The following is a 13,284-nucleotide window of genomic DNA, read 5'->3' as shown; positions in this document are numbered from 1 at the left end:
AATAATCATAATTATTTTATTTTAGTAACCAAATTTCAAAAATTCAACATTTTAATACTTATGGACATTGGAATTTCCAAGCAGCTTTGGCTGCTCAACTGCTATGTGTACTTCGGAGATATTAAAAAGACATTCACATTGTTCAAAAAGGAACAACAGACCAAAAACAGAGTCACTTGCCCCCACAGCAAACCAAGATGGAATTGCAGTTTCAGTGACTTCCAGGAAGGTGACCTTTAACCAGTTGATCTGGGATTACCTGGTCAGCACCAGTGAAGTCATCTGCATGAAAGACACCCTCCCCACCAAAGAAACCTTGTCTGAGAGGCACCTGAGTGGCTCAGTCAGTTAAGTGTCCGACTTGATTTTGGCTCACAATGTCATGGTTCATGAGATGGAGCCCTGCATTGGGCTCTGAGCTGACAGCACTGAGCCTGCTTGGGGTTCTCTCTCTCTCTCTCTCTCTCTCTCTCTCTGCCTGTCCCCAGCTTACACAGTCTCTGGCAAAATAAACTTAAAAGAAAGAAAGAAAAGAAACGTTGTCTGAGATAATCCACTCTTTGTTAGCAAACTTCCTTCCCAGCCCCTCTACAAAAGCCTCCCATTTTGCACAGCTCCTTTTGAATGCCTTTCTACTTGAATGGACTGCTGCTAATTCATGAATCAATGAAGAAAGCCAGTGAGATGCTCAGCTTTACTCAGATGAATTTTGTTATCCACAGCTTTCAGCAAAGGTGAGTGGAGAAGCCAGATTTATGTCCGCAGGTTCTGCAGTAAAGGGTTCAGCTGACAGTGATGTCCTCAAGTTACTAAAGTTTCCTTCTTCCCTAATAGTAATTGGGTAAAGATTTATCACCTCTTTGATTCCTGGACTTGAGACTAGGGTGAGGATACCATTTCTTTGAGGTAAACACACAAACTACAGAGTTTTTGCTCTACTTGAAGAGGATGCTTAGTGAATATTAGGTGTATCATTGCCACTTTTGCATTTTTTTTTCGTTTATTTAGAGAGAGAGAGAGAGACAGTGGGGGAGGGGAAGAGAGAGGGGGATAGAGAGAATCCCAAGCAGGATCCATACTGTCAGCGCAGACCCCAACACAGGGCTCGAACTCAAGAACTGTGAGATCATGACCTGAGCTGAAGTCAAGAGTCGGACACTCAACAGATTGAGCCACCCAAGCACCCCTATGTATTTTTATTTTCTAAATTTTTTTTGATTTTTTAAATTTATTTTTGAAAGAGAAAGAGATAGAATGCGAGTGGGTTGGGGCAGAGAGAGAGGGAGGCACAGAATCTGAAGCAGGCTGCAGGCTCCGAGCTGTCAGCACAGAGCCCGACATGGGGCTCGAATTCACGAGCTGTGAGATCATGACCTGAGCCAAAGTCGGACGCTCAACCGACTGACCCACCCAGGCGTCCCTACGTATTTTTATTTCTAATAGTGTCCCATCATACCATCCTTTGGCCTTGGATCTAGAACTGTGGCTATGGAGCAGTGTAACTTGTTTTTAAGGTAACAAGATACTCAGCTTCCATTGCATACACACCAATTTTAGCATCTTCCCCGGAGTGGGACCAGTGGAGGATCTCTACAGCTGGTTTCGCACGAGACATACACTGGCACTCTCAAGATTACTTCTGTTATGGGGCGCCTGGGTAGCTCAGTCGGTTGAGTGTCAGACTTCGACTCAGGTCATGATCTCATGGTTCATGAGTTCAAGCCCCGCATCGGGCTCTGTGCTGACAGCTCAGAGCCTGGAGCCTGCTTCCGATTCTGTGTCTCCCTCTCTCTCTCTGCCCCTCCCCCCGCTCATGCTCTGTATCTCTCTCTCTTTCAAAAGTAAATAAACGTTAAAAATTAAAAAAAAAAAAAGATTACTTCTGTTAAGTAGATACCTTCCAAAAGACTGCCTGGAAAGCTATTTATCAAGTAAAGCTAAATTTGATAGACTTACTGCATTAAGAATGCCAACTTGACTAAGTCATAATTTCTCAGAAGGTGAGAGTCAGGGGAGGATAGTTATAGAGTGTTAGGGCCTAAACTAGGTGATTTTAAGGAGGCTCTTCCGAAGCAGGAAACTGATTAAGACTAGGCAGAGTTTATAACAACCATTTTGGATTGGTAGGCACAGTGAGGCAACAGTCTTTTTTTTTTTTTAATTTAAATTCAAGTCAATTAACATACAGTGTAATATCAGTTTTAGGTGTAGAATTTAGTGATTCAACACTTACATACAACACCTGGTAAGGCAACAATCTTTAAGCAGGTCTTGAGTAAAATGCTAGTTTCAATAAGTAAGCTCTTCTTGTCAGTCCATAGTGTTCTGGGAGCGAGTATTTCTTGGAGCAAATAGCTAAGCTATTTTTGCTTGTTCTCCATATTATTTAATACAAGGACAGGAAAGTATGCCTGGTATTTTTTAATGCAGAGACAGGAAATTAAGTTGGTTTTAGTTCTCTTTATCAGGTTCCTGCAAACTACTTTGGTTGTAAGCCACCATTGGTTGCTAGTAAGTCCTACGCTGGTATTATTATTATTAAAAAAATAGTGACAAGTCTTCTTGTTGTTGAACTGAACACCTAACAGCTGCCGTTTCACCTTATTTGAGCAACTTGTATAAGCATGACAAGGCAGTTCCCAAATCTTTGACAGGTCAGGTAATATCTTTGCCCGAAGAAAAATGGTGAAAACAGCCCACTCTCTGCCTTTAACCAGCAATTCTGTTACATCCTGCTGTGCCGAAGGGACTGTCTTTTTTTATTATTAGTATTAAACATTTTTTTTAACATTTATTTATTATTGAGAGAGAGACAGCATGAGCAGAGGAGGGGCAGAGAGAGGGAGACACCGAATCGGAAGCAGGCTCCAGGCTCTGAACTGTCAGCACAGAGCCTGACACGGGGCTCGAACCCATGAATGTTGAGATCATGACCTGAGCTGAAGTCAGACTCCCAACCGACTGAGCCACCCAGGCGCCCCTGAGGGGACTGTCTTGAACAAACATCTGAAGCATGTGAACGGAACTTTGTATGCTTGTGATTCCCAAAACACTCCTGGTTTTTGCCATGTGTGTCCCATCAAGCATTTACTTTACTGATCTTCCATCCCCTAAATACTTCACCAGACTCACTGTTGTTAGGCCCAGAAATCCCCTGATGACTATATTAGTGTTCTTTGCTGCTGTTATAAATTATCACAAACTTAGTAGTGTGAAACAATACAATTTTATTTAATACAAACAGTACAAATTTATTGTTTTACAGTTTGAGGTTTGACATGGGGCTAAAATCAAGGTGGCACTAGGGAAGAATCCATTTCCTTGCCTTTTTCAGATTCTGCGGGCTGCTTACATTCCTTGGCTCATGGTCCTGCTAACCTTAAAAATAAAACTGTCCGTTATCTTACCAGCAAAAATGAGTTTAAGAATAGCAGAGAAGCCAGAGCTGCGGTGGGCGGTGCAGATGAGCCACTGGCAGCGATGCTTTGTATTCCACATCACTGCCTAAGGTTATGTTAACCTGCTTCGTAAAGGTTACAACAACTCTACATTTACTAGTTGGTTTTACATGAAAAGTTTTCGTTTTTGAACAAATGGAGCTAAACACTGTAGAATCTTAAATTTATAGGACATAATTCCTTCCAACTTCAAAGCCATATCTCTGAAAATTCTTCCAGTGTCATGTCTCCCTTTGACTCTCCTTTTCTTCTCCCCCTTTTAAGGATGGTTGTTATAACATCGTCCCCGTCTGGATAATCCAGGATAATTTCTTTATTTTATTTTTAATGTTTATTTTTGAGAGAGAGAGAGAGAGAGAGAGAGAGAGAGAGAGAGAGAGAGAATGAGTGGAGGAGGGGCAGAGAGAGAGGGGGACAGAGGATCCAAAGCAGGCTCCATGCTGACGGCAATGAGCCTGATGTGGGGCTTAAACTCACACGCCATGAGATCATGACCTGAGCTGAAGTCAGACACTTAACTGACTGAGGCACCCAAGTACCCTGGATAATTTCTTTATTTTAAAACCAGCTAATTAGAAAACTTGGTTCTAACTGCAACCTTAATTCACCTTTGCCATGTAACCTAACATATTCACAGGTTCCAGATATTAGGACTTAGGACATGGACATCTTTGGAGAGAGAAGCACTATTTTACCTACCACAGTCAAGTGAAGAAGGAGCCTAGCTGGCTAGATGGACTTCCTGATGTCTGGGCCTACCATGTGATCACTGGTGACAAATTCAGGGAAGTCAGAAGTAATTATGAGGTAGGTATTTGGGTATTTGGTTAAACCCAAACTCAAATACCACATTTGTTTAAATGTTTATTTATTCTAGAGAAACACAGAGCATGAGCAGGGGAGGGGCAGAGAGAAGGAGACACAGAATCCAAAGCAGGCTCCAGGCTCTGAGCTATCAGCACAGAGCCCAACGTGGGGCTCAAACCCACGGACCATGAGGTCATGACCTGAGCCAAAGTCGGACACCAAACTGACTGAGCCTCCCAGGCGCCCCTCAAATATCAGATTTTGGTATAATACAAAGGCTGAGACTGAACTGCAGTGCATTCCTAACACCCTTTGGTCCAGCAGTCCACATCTAGAAATTTACTCTACAAAATTACTCATATAACTGTGCAAATTTATACCAACAAGAATATATACTGCCACATGATTTGGATAAGAGGAAAACTGTAGACAATTGTCTGTCCATAGGGGGAAAGTTCACGAAGTATACTATACCCTTATTCTGGAACATTTTGCGACTTACATAAAATGAGGTAAAATTATAATTATCGACTAGGAGAATAGATGTTCATGATCTATTGTAGTTTTTATAAAAGAGCAAGCTGTGGAACAAAATGCACAGTATGAAACCATTTTACCTTCTGTAAGTGTGTGTCTGTGTGTGTGCACAAATGTGTAGGAATGTCCAGAGAAAAAGGTCTAGAAGGATATATACCTGTTCGCAATAGAAACTGCTGAGTTATCTAGATTTTTGACGATGAGCATGCATCACTTTCATTTATCCCTGGACCCAGAAATTCTAATTTTGGGAATTTACTAATGAAAACATCATGGTGATGAACAGAGATTTATCTGCAAAGATAAATACCATTGTTTAAGAGTGAACAATCATTAGCACCCAAAATGAAGGGGGAATTGATTAAATGAGTTGTACATTTATACTTTGGAAGAGTATACAGCTGTTAAAAACAAGACAAACATGGCACAAAAACAGACACTCAGATCAATGGAACAGAATACAGAACCCAGAAATGGACCCACAAACATATGGCCAACAAATCTTTGACAAAGCAGGAAAGACTATCCAATGGAATAAAGACAGTCTCATCAGCAAGTGGTGCTGGGAAAACTGGACAGCGACATGCAGAAAAATGAACCTGGACCACTTTCTTGCACCATACACAAAAATTAACTCAAAATGGATGAAAGACCTAAATGTAAGACAGGAAGCCATCAAAATCCTCGAGGAGAAAGCAGGCAAAAACCTCTTTGACCTTGGCCACAGCAACTTCTTATTCAATACGTCTCCAGAGGCAAGGGAAACAAAAGCAAAAATGAACTATTGGGACCTCATCAAAATAAAAAGCTTCTGCACAGCTTAGGAAACAATCAGCAAAACTAAAAGGCAACCGACAGAATGGGAGAAGATATTTGCAAAGGACATATCAGATAAAGGGTTAGTATCCAAAATCTATAAGTAACTTATCAAACTCAATACCCAATAAACAAATAATCCAGTGAATAAATGGTCAAAAGACATGAATAGACACTTCTCCAAAGAAGACATCCAGATAGCCAACTGATACATGAAAAAATGCTCAACCTCACTCATCATCAGAGAAATATTACTCGGCAATCCAAAAGAATGAAATCTTGCCATTTGCAACTATGTGGATGGAACTATTATGCTAAGTGAAATTAGTCAGAGAAAGACAAATATCATATGAGTTCACTTATTTGAGGACTTTAAGACACAGAAGAGATGAACACAAGGGAAGGGACACAAAAATAATATAAAAACAGGGAGGGGGACAAAACATAAGAGACTCTTAAATTTTTTTTTTTAACGTTTATTTATTTTTGAGAGAGAGAGAGACAGAGCATGAACGGGGGAGGGGCAGAGAGAGAGGGAGACACAGAATCGGAGACAGGCTCCAGGCTCTGAGCCATCAGCCCAGAGCCCGACACGGGGCTCGAACCCACGGACCGCGAGATCGTGACCTGAGCCGAAGTCGGACACCCAACCGACTGAGCCACCCAGGCGCCCCCATAAGAGACTCTTAAATACGGAGAACAAACAGAGGGTTCCTGGAGGGGTTGTGGGTGGGGGGATGGGCTAAATGGGTAAGGGGCATTAAGGAATCTACTCCTGAAATCACTGTTGCACTATATACTAACTTGGATGTAAATTAAAAAAAAAAATAATAATAATAAATAAGATAAACAGGGGCACCTGAGTGGCTCAATCAGTTAAGCATCTGACTTTGGCTCAGGTCATAATCTCGCTGTTTCTGGGTTTGAGCCCCGTGTCAGGTTTTCTGCTGTCAGCAAGGAGCCGGCTTCAGATCCTCTGTTTTCCCTCTTTCTCTGCCCCTCCCATTTGTGTTCTCTCTCTCTCTTTCAAAAATAAATATCTTTTAAAAAATCAGATAAATATACTATTAAATGAAAAAAATATATGTATAGTGTGTTCCATTTCAAATATACATACAAATAAATATTATTATGCAAATATCATCAGTATTTATTTCTGGGGTAATGTGTGATTTTTACTTTCTTCCAATGTTTTGGAAGAGAGGAATAGGAAGTAAATAAGTCAGAGGTGCGACTATTTCCTCACTTTTCTCCAGGTTGAACGTCAGAGGACAGTGTACATTAAGGAGCCACAGTTTGGGGGTTGGGTGAGAAATACCAGAGGAGGCAGCTGGTCCCAGGTTCTCTGGAACAGCCAGTTATAAAGCCTATAAAGCCCGTGCAGCACTCAGTAATCATGCTGAAAGTGTAGTGGTGACTGGTCTTTGCAGCTGGGGCTGACAGCAGGAGGGGTAGACCAGGCAAAAATCCCACAGTCCCAGATGTCCAAGTCTCCTGACTGGAGCAGAAAAGTACTTTCTTCCAGGCTTTCCCTGTGGGCTGAGCCGACCACAGGGCAGCATTAGGACGATATTAGGCTATCGTTACATGGCAGGTGAGGAGTATCCAAGGGTCATAACCAGTCTTAGACTAAGACTCCATTGTAAGAATCGGAATTTTTCTGATGATTCTTATGCTTTTTTACGGAGATCAATTTATCAACTGTCTTATGTTCAATTACTAAAGGAGGAAGGCAACACTGAAAACTAAATCACAGTTGCTACTTGAAGTTGATGGACTAGAAGGAAGCTACTCAGAGAGGCTGTGATTTTTTTTTTTTTTTTTTAGTTAGATCATCCAGCCCCTGAACACACAGACTGGAGGTAGAAGTTCTAGCTTAGAGCTTCCTCACACCATGTGGCCTCTTCATGCCCAGGCTGTCTCCACAGCCAAAACGCCAGCTGCTCTTGCCTGTTCCAATTCTGCTCTTTGAGCTCTACCTGCTGTGCAGGGCTGGATGCTTGTCTGATGCCACTGCCTACAGCCTAGACTTCCTTCCCTCTAGGGGATTCTGGGGGGCTCTATGCCATTCCCTCTTCGGAGCTGATGTGCCCACCCCTCCACTGCTGGAAATAATAGTTGCTGACAGTTCATAGCTGCACTCCTCACCAGAAACTGTCCTCAGCCAAAGGGAACTGCCTGTGCAGAATATGCCCCCTTCCAGGCTCATAGCTAGTGGTTGGTGCATATGGAGATTTAAAAGCTTGCTCTTCATTACACAATTTGAGTCAACTCTGTGGGGCTACCCCAGCTCCAGATCTGCTTGTAGGATTATCTGAGGCCCCATTTGCAATCTCACTGGGGGTCAGCTGCTCCCTTTGCCCAGTTCTGCCTCCCTCACCCCCTTACTGTTATGTCTACTGAGCACATCCTCTAACAACCTTGCTGTACCAGTTTGCTGAACAAATTCTCTGCAGCTCAGAGTCTGTTTCAAAGGAAACCAATCTAAGACATCCTCCTATTGGGAGTCAGGCCTGTGCTTGCTGCAGAATCCCAGGAAACAAGCAAATCCATAAGAGGGTAGAGAGGTCTGTGTTCAGCCAGGCCTGTGTCCATCACTAATAGGGTGCTTTGGGAAGTGTTCCTTGACTTCTTGGGTTCCCAACTGGAACATGAGAAAAGAAGACAGGTTGTCTCTGCTAGTCTCAGAGGTGGTAGGAAGTCCTACCTTAATAAATGTGTTTGTGTGCGTGTGTGTATTCACATGCAAATATTCCCTATATCCCTAGCTCTGGGCACTGAGAGAGCTTTGGAGCAGTAACACCTTCAACAGCAAGGTACCAGATTTAACACCAAGTACCAAGACCTTGGCTTCTAAATACCATCCTCCACCAAAAGAGTCAGAATTCCTTGGCTGTTATAAGAAAAATTATGAGATGAGCTTGGTATTCCTTGCCAGAAAGCAAGGAAGTCCTCAAAGAATAATACAATTTTTATCAAAAGGACCTGGAGGCAAGTTGGAAGAGGCTCTCATGGTTAAATCAGACAATTTCAGATAAATTTTTTAAAATGATCTCCTTAATTTGATCTGCAAATGTAACATAATCACTATCAAAGTCCAGCAGTGTTTTGTTTTTTTTTTGGCCAAAATTGACAAGCCAATCCTCAAATTAATATGGAAATGCAAAGAACCCAGGATAGCCAAAACAATGAACAAAAAGAACAAAGTTGGAGGACTCACACTTCCCAATCTAAAACTCACTGTAAGGGAGAGATTGGCAAACTTTTTGGTAAAGGGCTAGATAGTAAGTATGTTAGGCTTTGTGGACTGTACAGTCTCTGTCACAGCTATCAACTCTGTTTTTAGTATATTCAGTGTTGTGCAATTATCCCCACAGTCTAATATTAGAACATTTTTCACCCCTTAAAAAACCTTGTACTATTAGCAATCACTCCTCGTTTCCTCATGCCACTTTCCAGTCATAGACAACCACCAATCTATTTTCTGTCTATAGGTTTGTCTGTTCTGAACACTTCACACCACGTATGACTGGCTTCTTTCACTTAGCATAATGTTTTCAAGGTTAATGTATGTTGCAGCATGTATCAGTATTTCATTCCTTTTTAGAGCTGAATTATAGTCCATTGTATGGATATATCACAATTATTTTATCCATTCATCAGTTGATGGATATTTGGATTGTTTCCACTTTTGGGCTATTATGAATGGTGCTGTTATGAACCAAGTACAAGGTTTTGTGTAGATGTATATTTTCACTTCTTTTGAATATATACCTAGGAGTGGAATTGCTGGGTCATATTGTAGCCCTGTGTTTAACCTTTTGAGTAGTTGCCAGACTGTTTTTCAAAGCGGCTGTACCATTTTGTCTTTCTCCAGCAGCATTTAAGGGTTCCAATTTCTCCACGTGTTAAACAATACTTGTAATTATTTGTCTTGTTTATTATAGCCATCCCAGTAGATATGAAGTTTTGATGTGCATTTTCCTAATGACTAATGACGTTGAGTATCTTTTCATGTGCTTATTGGCCATTTGTGTATCTTCTTTGGAGAAATGTCTATTTCATCCTTTGCCCATTTTTAATGGGTTATTTATCTTTTCATTATTGCATTGTAAGAGTTCTTTATATAGTCTAGATACATGTCCCTTATCAGATACATAATTTGCAAATATTTTCTCCTATATGTGGGCTCATTTTCTTGATGGTGTCCTATAAAGCACAAAAGTTTTTGATTTTGATGAAGTCCAATTCATCTATTTTTCTTTTGTTACTCATGCTTTTGGTATCATATCTAAAAAGTCACTGCCACATCCATAGACGTGAAGATTTACCCCTATGTTTTCTTCTAAGAGTTTTCCAGTTTTCATTCTTTTGAATTTATTTTGTGAGGTAGTAGTCCAAATTCATTCTTTTGCATGTGGACATTTGATTGTCCCATTATCGACTGCCAGAGTTAACAGTCTATATCCTTCTTTTTGTGTGTGTACACACACACACACACACACACACACACACACACACACACAAATATATATATAACAGTCTATATCCTTCTGGTTTCCAAGGTTTTATGATTTTTTTTCATCAGAATTGTCAAAGCTGAATTTAGTCATGTTAAGTTTCAACATGATACCACAAATTTCCCACCAATTGTACAAAACATCCCTTTGGGTCAATTCTAAATTAGGCTCATGCAATAAAATGCACATTTCATTTTAAAGCTTTTGTGCAGGTGTGCCCAAGCTGTCAAATCCAATTTAACAGGATCAAATGCCTTAATAGTTGAAGACTTAGTTTTTCATCAGGCTGTCTCTAGAGAGGTTCCAGGCAAATAAATAGTGAAATCCCAAGAAACCTTTTTTTTTTCATACCAGCCAAGAAAGATTGGTACTGAGTAATTTGGAATAGTATCAAGGGGGATTCAATTCATTAACAGCACTGACTCTGAGGGGAGATGCCAACTGCATTGTCCTTGAAGGGTGAGTGGTACCTTGACCTCTGGCAATGAACCACGGGATCTTTGGTTGATAAGGAGGTTGGGGAGAAATTCTAACATAGGAGAGTATGGGAAAGGTATAGAGGGAAGATGAACTTATAAAGGCATGCTGGGACAGATGGGCGGCTGGGAGAGGGCTCAGATCCCTGGCTGAAGAAATACAAAGATGTTGTTAAAAATTACTTGGAACATGGGGTGCCTAGGTGGCTCAGTTGTTTAGGCGACCAACTTCGGCTCAGGTCATGATCTCGCAGTTTGTGAGTTCAAGCCCTGTGTCAGGCTCTGTGCTGACAGCTCAGAGCCTGGAGCCAACTTTAGATTCTGTGTCTCCCCTCTCTCTACCCCTCCCCTGCTCATGTTCTGTGTCTCTCTGTCTCTCAATAATAAATAAACATTAAAAAAATTAAAAAAATTACTTGGAACAAAAAAAGAAAAACTACTTGGAAAAAAAGGCAAAAAGGTAGTTGGTATGTACTTTCAATGTCATACTGAGAATTAAGGGGGATGATGGTCTCATCTAAGAGTTATTTAATTATCTATCTTAAAGTAATGTGCTTTGTCATTTATTAATTATTCTAAAGTTATATGCTAAATATTATCCAGTGGAAAATATAACCCCAAAGGTTATGGTTTGGTTGCCCTCTCGACACGAACCAATTTTATATCTTATCTAACATTTTATTTATTTTTAAAATATTTATTTATTTGTTTTGAGAGTACATGCGCATGCACTTTTGCATGGGCAGGGGGAAAGACAAAGAGGAAGACAGAGAATCTGAAGCAGGCTCCAAGCTGTCAGCTCAGAGCCTGATGTGGGGCTTGATCTCATAAAATCGTGAGATTAGCCAAAATCAAGAGTTGGACGCTTAACTGACTGAGCCACTCAGGCTCCCCATCTAACTTAACATTTTAATTCTTTTTTTTTTTTAAGGTTTATTCATTTTTCAGAGACAGAGAGACAGAGCGTGAGCGGGGGAGGGGCAGGCAGAGAAGGAGACACAGAATCCGAAATAGGCTCCAGGCTCTGAGCCGTCAGCACAGAGCCTGACGTGGGGCTTGAATTCATTGACGGCGAGATCATGACCTGAGCCGAAGTCGGACGCTTAACCGACTGAGCCACCCAGGCGCCCCTAACGTTTTAATTCTAACATTACTTTTTTCTCTCCCAATATTCCTTTATAAATGTCCGTGAATACCCAGTTGCTCAACCTGCTCTTTGAACCAGCTTTGACATCTTACTTGCTCCCTCATATTTGTATAAGTCATGTTTTCAATTTTTGGAAAATTAGACTTTGCCAGGATTCAGCCTGTGATGACTCACTGACCAAAGGTTGTTAAGTGTCCTTTGAGGAGAAAAAGTAGCCCTCGTTGCAACAACGAGCTCAACTCTAAATTGCCATTGGATTCCTCCTTCTTCATGGATTTGTAAGGAACTAGATGCAAAAGCTGTGAAAAGTGCATTCCAAGGGAGAGGGAGGCTCTTTCCTGATGGCTGTGATATTATATCATTGCACAAACGCTAGGAGGCCTGACATGTCAAGTGAGCCAGACATTCTCACAGAAGCATATGTTTAAGAATGATTTTAGGCAGTATTTCATCTCAGCCCTTGCCTTGGCACCCTGCTGCTCCATTGCTGAAAGTCCATGTTAAGGGGTGCCTGGGTGGCCCAGTTCGTGAGTGTCCGACTTCAGCTCAGGTCGTGATCTCACGGTTCATGGGTTCGAGCCCTGCATCGGCTTGCTGCTGTCAGAGCAGAGCTTGCTTTGGACCCTCTGACCCCCTCTCTCTCTACCCCTCCCCCACTCACACTCTCTCTCAAAAATAAATAAACATTAAAGAAAAAAAAGAAAGTCCATGTTAAGACATTTGGATGATCATAACTTAGCACATAGAGCTGACTACTACTTTGGTTCTCTGTGGGAAAGGACAGAATAACCCTCTTGGCTTCAAGTATGGTCCAAAGTGACTAACAAACCCACCAATGGGGTTACTGTTCACCGCCTGGAAATGTTAACTGTTTAGAAGTGTTCCCCAATTAGTTTGAGAGCTTCCCAGAGACAGAGATGATCTCATTTATCTCCATATCCCCTATTTCTACCCACAGGAGTTGGCATTCAGAAAGCATTTGATAAACTGCAGTTGAAAGAACACATTTCTGGAAAAGTCCTATTGGCAGGTACTATAACTGGCGAACCAAAAAATAAAAATAAAAGATGTTCACAGAGAGAAGCAGAAATCTACTAATTTATTGCTCCAAGCTTGGGATTAATTTCAACTTGCTTGGGTTTCTCATGGTAGGGGTGAAATAGCTTGGGTTAGATAAAACAGTAAAAGAAAAAAAAGTAGCATTTGTGTAACTCAATAGAAATTAGCCTTTTTCAGTACAATCTGGGCACCAATTATCATACAAACCAATTTCTCAATTAAAAAAATGCATAGGACATTATTGTACTTCCTTAGAGTGTACATATCATTTTTCTTTCTGAGATACAAATAGTTGTGACTTCTGTCTAGGGAGGCAGAAATTAGGGTGTCAGAGGGATAAAATGACAGAAAATTGTTTCTACCATGTGGGGGGCTTGGCTGAATTATGTTCAGTCATATGCTAGGGTTAAATAATGTGAACTAAACAGACAAAAGTTATGCATATTATAATAGTGTTAAAAGAC

The 13,284-nt window shown here is 41.1% G+C and overlaps 1 long non-coding RNA gene across 1 annotated transcript; it reads left to right on the top strand.

The window, feature by feature from the left end:
• Positions 1-635: 635 nt before the first annotated feature.
• LOC122236642 lies at positions 636-12,807 on the top strand. Its single transcript, XR_006214770.1, has 3 exons — positions 636-734; positions 4,096-4,265; positions 12,720-12,807. It is a non-coding gene; the product is annotated as an uncharacterized LOC122236642 (long non-coding RNA).
• The last annotated feature ends 477 nt before the right edge of the window (positions 12,808-13,284 follow it).

The sequence above is a fragment of the Panthera tigris genome, chromosome A2, assembly GCF_018350195.1.
Source record: "Panthera tigris isolate Pti1 chromosome A2, P.tigris_Pti1_mat1.1, whole genome shotgun sequence".
Lineage (NCBI taxonomy): Eukaryota > Metazoa > Chordata > Mammalia > Carnivora > Felidae > Panthera > Panthera tigris.
This window is presented reverse-complemented; position numbering and strand designations above follow the sequence as displayed.